We start from the raw sequence: 7,466 nt of genomic DNA on the forward strand, positions 1-7,466 counted from the left end.
CTCCCCTCGCCCTCTCACTCCTCCACCAACTTTCTCTGCTTCCTCTCTCTCTCTCTCTCTCTCTCTCTCGTGTCTCCTCCTCTCCTCTCTACATGTTTTCTATGAGGGGGGAAAAAAGAGAAGATTTCAGGATGAGAGAGAGAGAAAGAAGAGAAAAAGACAGCATCTGAGCGAGCTGAGTGGATGAAATGAGAGAGGGGTTGAAATGTAGTGAATGATGCCACTGACATGTATAGAATGTCAGATTATGAATACTAAATGCTGCAAAACTGTCTGCTACAACTTAGAATGTTGCTCCACTGTTGTAATATTACACTTCCCTTCAGTTAGGAGACTCAAATTAAAAGAATTGTCTAAATTACACCAGCTATTCTTGCTTTTCTTTTCATTATTTTATAGAAAAAGGTCAGAAAGTGTCAGTTAAAGTGGTTTGGCACAGTGTCCCACAGTAGGTGCCTGCTCAGCAGCACATAGAAGACATAGAAGATATATGTCTACAGAACACTGAATAAAAATGACCAAACATGACAAAGACACAAAGAATCAGTGGCTGCAGATATAATCGTCTAACAGTGTGTTCATGTGTGTGAAACAGAGGCGATTGGAGCTGGAAGGAGAAATCAATCTGGTGACGTGATCCTGTCTGGGCTCGAGATATCCTGACGTTTGTTCCTCAGCATGGAGTCACGCACTTAACATAGATCATACGTGTCCCATAATGCAACTCCCGTAGACGTCACAGACCCTCCTTTTCTGGCAAATACCCAGAGTCGGCCCAAGGCACTGATTTGGTGCAATTTATAGTGTCACAATAGTATCAATAACAGTCAAGAGGGAAGGGGGGGAAGTCAGGTTAGGGCCCCATAAAGGCTTGGGTCGGCCCTGCAAATACCCATTAGTAAAATTTGTTTTTTTCAAACTTTGAAAAACTTCCAAAAGACATTTTTCTTTATTTATTTAACTTTTATTTAACCAGGAAGAAAGAAATCTGTTTTTTAATGAGGGCCAAAAATAAGCCTCACCAATTAAGTTATTATTCAGTTAAAATAATATGCCCACATCCACACCCACACACACACACACACTATAGAATACAACTGTTGAACATAAAAATCAAAACCAGTTCAGGAGAAAACAGCAGCAATTTTCTTTTACAGTGCCTCAGAGTACTGTATGCTGAAGAGCCATTTCCATACGGTGACCTTGATGTATTAAATCTGGCTGCAAATGTCTTTAGCAGGACAAATATAAAACTCAGAGTGCAGGTTAATCAAAGCAGACTCAAGCTGATTAAAAAAAAGTCAGAATATAGAAGTTGATAAGCTGATATTGACTGACAAAATGAACTTGCTTCATATTTACCTGCCGAAATAAAAGTGTTATTGATCTTGTTTTTAGTTTAATCTCACTGGTCGAGTCATTTCCTCAGCGTAATCTAATGACGTCATTGATTCTTTGAATTAATCATGCCTTTAATTGCTTTCCCCAGCGCTGACACTGACAGATTACTCTTGTCGTCGGTAATGTTATTAAATATGAAAGCAGTTATCACAGTTATTGGAAGCCGGTAATCAACTTCGACTTCATTGAAAGCAACATGAAGCGAGTGTTCGTAGCACTCGGGCAGTCCCATTGTGGCATAGTTTATGAATGATGATATTATTAAAGTCTGGAACAGGAAATGATTTCCAGGATCCCAGGTCGGGTCATTAGGTAACTTTTCCCTCTTGTCTTAAGAAGCGTGAGAGCAAAGGAGGCTGCACAATTCCAGTCCGATCTGTTCCAAATCCTGCTGCCAAGCAACATTATTCTACTTCTCATAAAAAAAAAAAACATTATGGAGCAACAGATTTTTTGGCAGCAACTCCCTCACTACACCCAGCAGGAATGTCTGCTATGCTGCAGCCTGCTGACTGACCGACTGAGTGAGTGAGTGATGGAGTGAGTGACTTAGTGTTGGTGTGTTTTTCCTTGACCAGATCCACAGAGCGGAGGAGATATACAAAAAGACAAAATAACATATGTAAACTCATTGAATGTATGGGTCAAACTGGGTCAAAGGTCACAAATGCTTTTACTTTGTCCCCTTAACCCGTAGAATCCATAACTATGTTTAAACGTACAGTATATACTATAAGAATGGGCAATATGGAGTGTGTTATATCCTTTTTTTTTCACTACTAAAAATGCGATATGAAATGAATCTTAACTTTGACTCGACAACACGGAAGAACATGAAAAAAACATAAAGACACACCCCCAGGATGTCCATATAAGGAATAAGGATTTGTGTATTATTACTGCTTCAATTTACCATGGGTGCACCTGTGAGCAAGTTTCCTGTGCATGAATTAAAAAAAAAATGTTTTAATTCAAGCCAACTTTTTTTTTACTTTTTATTTAGTACTTAAGTATTCACTACTTTCCACCTCTGGCTGTAACTGAGACCAGAACTCAGACTCATTGATTAATCTGTTGAATCATTGCACGCACACTCACACAAATGCGACCTCTCAGATGACAACAAACAAAAAGAAGATGGACACATGCATTTGCATTCTCTCAGCAGCATGGCACACACACAAACACGTGAAACAGGGATATTATATTTCTCAGACACATAATAACAGCCCTCCTCTCTTGTACACGCAAATACTCGTATTTTTAGATGAACAATGCTGCGTTGAATGCTGCATTTGAAGTACAAGCACCTGTGGTGTCAATAGTCTGCCTCCACTCACCTCACCTCACCTCTCCTCTATCTCTCTGTATGAATACGTTCTTTCTTTACCTCCCTCCCTTTTCTCTCGGCCACATTCACAAACCCGCTTCGTCCTCAGTGTTTTTCCTATCTCGCCCCCTGATCCCACAGGTGTCCCTCTCTCCCATGGGATACAAATGTATTGTTTATTCAGTAACAGCAGTAAATACTGCTCAGTCTCAGGCAGCAGTTAGTCATTGGCTGCTGGGTCAGGACCCACGGACGGATGCAAATGCATGTGTCCATCTTCTTTTTTGTCTGTTGTCCATAAAATGGACTTGTGGTTCATCTGTCATATATATATATGTACTGTATATATCTCGGGAATGGCGGGTTTATCCATTCAAAATTAACAATATTTGTACATCCACAGTTCTGTTACTGGCTACTATAGTTGTATATATAGTATACTTTACTTTCGCACTAGTAGACTTATACCATATGTTACTGTTATTTAGCAGTCATTTCTTTTTAGAAATACAATGTGGGCATCACAGAAAATGTGAATTGAGTGCTAGTTTGCCATTAAAAAGGGATGATTGATAGATAGATAGATAGATAGATAGATAGATAGATAGATAGATAGATAGATAGAATAATAACAATAATAATAATAATAATAATAATAATAATAATAATAATAATAATAATAATAATAATAAATAGAACAAGCAAAGACAGAGATAGTTTTCATTCATGGGCACTGGAATGAAAATGAGATCTAATCAAGGTCAGGCATGTAGACTTTTGTGTTCAAGTATATTTAGTCTTCGCTACTACATGTGTGGCAGACATTCCATGTGTTTGGGGCAACATAATTAAGCAAGGAAGCAAGGAAAAGTGAAAGAATAGATGTTGGAAAGGAGGAAACATTTGGAATAGGAGCATGCTTGGAAAGAAAAGGTGAACTCATAATGGCCTATTGATAAAACAAATTTAAAAAGGGTTCAAAAACAGACAACATTGATTACTAAAAGAGGTTAATATTGAAAAAAAGCAAAGGAGAGACATATGGAAAATATGCTGCAAGGAAAAAATATCTCCAACCACTCATCTCTCCTCTATCAGCTTCTCTTTTTCCCTCTCTTTCTTGACTGAACGCCAGCTCTTTTTCTCCAACGCAAAGCCAGGAACTCACAAAGACACATTGTACACAGACATATCCACTGCCCTCCCTCCTCACACACACACACACACACACAAACACAAGCTCTAATGGAAAAGGTCTGACTCAGTCAACAGTAGCAATAAAACCTTGATCAGATTACGCTTTCGAGATTCTGGCCCCAAACCTGCAGCGACAGGTCACTGGAGAGTGGACCCATCCGTGTCCATGACATCTCAGCATCACTGTCACAGTCATGTGGGCAAACTGTGGATTACAGTTTCAGAGAGCAGAAGAGGCACTCACAGATTATTTGGATACATGTGACCAAAAACAACTCTCACAAGAGATTCATTCATGTCTGCCCAAATCTGTTTAGCTGCATCAGGAAATCCTTTCTACTGCCTCTAAATTCTCCAGATATGGTCAACGGTTATTGCTTTGTACGACTGTTTGACACTGTCACAGTCTGCACATGGCTGCATTAGAATCCTGTGCTGTCATCTAGTGGCAATATTGTGCCAATACAATTTGACAGATACTTGATGAAGTTGTCCACTACTGTGAGTGTATAGTTTCCCTGCTATCATAGTTAACAAAAACTAAAACATTTTTGTTAACTGAAATAAAATTAAAAACTAGAGTTTTTTAAAAAAAAACTAAAACAACTAACTGAAACTGAATTGTGTTCTTATAAAAGTAACTAAAACGAACTAAAATTGTAGTGAAAATGTGGTACGTTTTTGTCTTTGTAAAGTCATTTCCTAATCCTTTTGGATTAATGTGAAGTGTGTTTATTTTTTCTATCTTTCATACTATTATTTGTTGTTTTAAGATGCTCTATTGTTCTTTACTGTTGGCTTTCTGTTGTGTATAGCACCTGGTTTTAAAAGGCACTTAAATAAAGTTGCAAAACTGTTACATTCAGGTCAGAGTTGTGCTCTTTCTCATTGTGTGTGGGGGAACAGTTTCACAGCTCCCCCATGCGGAAGGAAGTCATATATCTCTTGAAAGACAAAAAATAGAAATGTATGTAAAGTAACATTACAAGTCTAAAAATACTATTATTTTTATGTATTACAAATACTGATGTATTATTATCTATAGTTTTTACTGTGCTGGTTTTATACACTGTGTTTTTGTAAAAGGACCAACTTCTGTATCAATTTTGTTATTCATTATTATTTATTTATTTATTTAGTAGTGACTTGTTATGTATGTGTCTGGAGATGTCAGAGTCATACGGCTTTAAAGTGAAACTCCTAACAATAAAAGTAGTAGAGGAGAATCATTTCATCACACACGTGTGTATTGTACATGTATATATATATATAATAAAGTAAGTGTCAGAAAACACTTACTGTGTCAGATCTGAGGTCACCTTCCTCGTAACACATGCATGCACCCACCCGTGTCTGGTCTTTATTCTCTGTAAAGATTCACAGCTCTGGCTGTTTGAGATTCTTGTTTGAGCCTCTGACATGACTTTCATACACACACACACACTTGTACATTCAACACTCTGCAAAGATTCCACTCTGACCTTCCTCTGTCTGGATGACAGAGGACCCGGAAGGTCACACGAGCCCAGCAGCTTCACTGATGATGATGATGATGATGCACGTGTACAGCTAGTTTGCATACTGTGCATTCGGCGGAGCGCTTGTTATATATGAAGCGAGCGCATGTGTAAACATTCAAGTTACCGTGTGTGTTGGTCCGTCTGTGCTTACTCAACTGGAAGTCTCAGACATGCTCACTGAATAATTCACGTTTTTCTGTCTTGCATGCTGTTGCCATGGCTGTCTAATAAAATGACACACACACACACACACACATCCAGACACAAGAGGCAGAGAAATCATTTCTTGTCCTTGTCCTTTGCCTCCTCATTCACTTCCTAACACTATTATTATTAAAAGTTCTTGTTATTACCCAGCCTGCCTAGGGGTTGGAGGTTCCCTGTGAAGAAAGGTGGCTGGTTTTCTTACCTTACCATGGCCTGGGACAGGACAATAACCCAACTAGAAAGTCCAGGTGTCACAGCTGCTTTAAAACTGTACAAACAACAAACAATACAGTGAGTAATCTTTATATATAATACACACAACATTCATTTCTTTAGCTTGATCAAAAAGAAATGAGCCTATCTTATCCCCGAGTGTGAAATATGGGTGTGAAATTGTCACTGCATCCAAACATCCGACACACATAGCTGAGAGGACATTTTAACAGTTATGAAGTACAATCAAATGAGCATTCAAGTGTTTGAAGCAGTTATAGGCCTCCAGGGAAAACTCTGCTTTTGCATGTCTGCAATTCACTGCAGACCTGGGTTTGCTTCTGGTAAGAGATTAATGCACACATGGATAAATAATGGGCTAAAGTGGACCTGGTGCCACAAGGAGGCTTATGAAGGCTCACACCCACTCAGTCATATTTGCTGCCCCCTTTTTTTCAGCTTCATACGTCAACTACAGTGAGGCTAAAACACGTCATTTTCCAATATAAATCACAATTTGAAACCACACCATTAGCCAATCGCAAAAGCTGCAATTCAATCATTCTATTGCTAATTGTCAGCGTTCCTTCAGTACGTACAGATTTTCTTACTCTCTCTTAATCTCTGGAAACTTGTTCCTGTTCTTCACATTTTAATCTGCTCCACTTGGCACCTTGATTTTACTGTACTGATTTTACCGTATGTCTATATTTCTGTGTGTCCTGAACTAATTGACACTACCTGCACAAATAAAGGTTAAATAAATGATTCCAATGAAAAGATTACAATACACAAATCTTAAACATTCCTTACATTAGAATATAGTAGTTTGTATTTTAACGGTATCTCCATCTTGTTTTAAATATATTACAGTAATAGCCAACGGAAGCTTCTGCCGTATTAAGTGACTGTGTCAGACAGAGTCTGCTCCGGTCATGCAGGAAGTGCTGAACTAATCTTTGAAATGAACCGATTCTAATGACTCAGTTACACCGAAAACAACGGCTTTCCTCGCCACTAGCTGTGTGTGTTTGTGTCGCGATGATTCACGTATAAAATGACTTCATGACAGTTTCGGGCAGCAGTCGTATTACTCAACTGTGAAAGTGTGTTGTTCCTTATTTTCTCATGAGAGAGCTGGCAACTCTACTTCTCAAGTAGAACGTGGTCAACTCGGGGGGTGATGTCTCTCCCAGTTCCGACCTCTTCCTTCCAAAGTAACGGAACACAACATCACGTCCTTGTCACATGACAGTGGGGTGAACATCACTCTGTGCAGCATATTAAATGTATTTACTGAAGTGTCAGTCAGTCATCATCTACCGCTTTATCCTCCACCAGAGGGTCGCGGTACTGAAGTGTGAACGTGTTAAAGTAATATTTCACTGATTTGCATGTGGCTTTGTAGTTTCCTCAAAAATACTACCCCTTTTCTGGTGATAACTAAAATTCAAAAATCAGCGCAAATGCATGAAAGTGATAAAATAACTGAAAACCACAGAATCTGAGGTAGCAGAGACAAAACATGTGCACTGTAATAGCTGTCACAGTTGTCCCTCTTTAAAACTTAAAATAAAAGTGTTTGTCATATTTAACAC

The sequence above is a fragment of the Solea senegalensis genome, linkage group LG3 (assembly GCF_019176455.1).
Source record: "Solea senegalensis isolate Sse05_10M linkage group LG3, IFAPA_SoseM_1, whole genome shotgun sequence".
Lineage (NCBI taxonomy): Eukaryota > Metazoa > Chordata > Actinopteri > Pleuronectiformes > Soleidae > Solea > Solea senegalensis.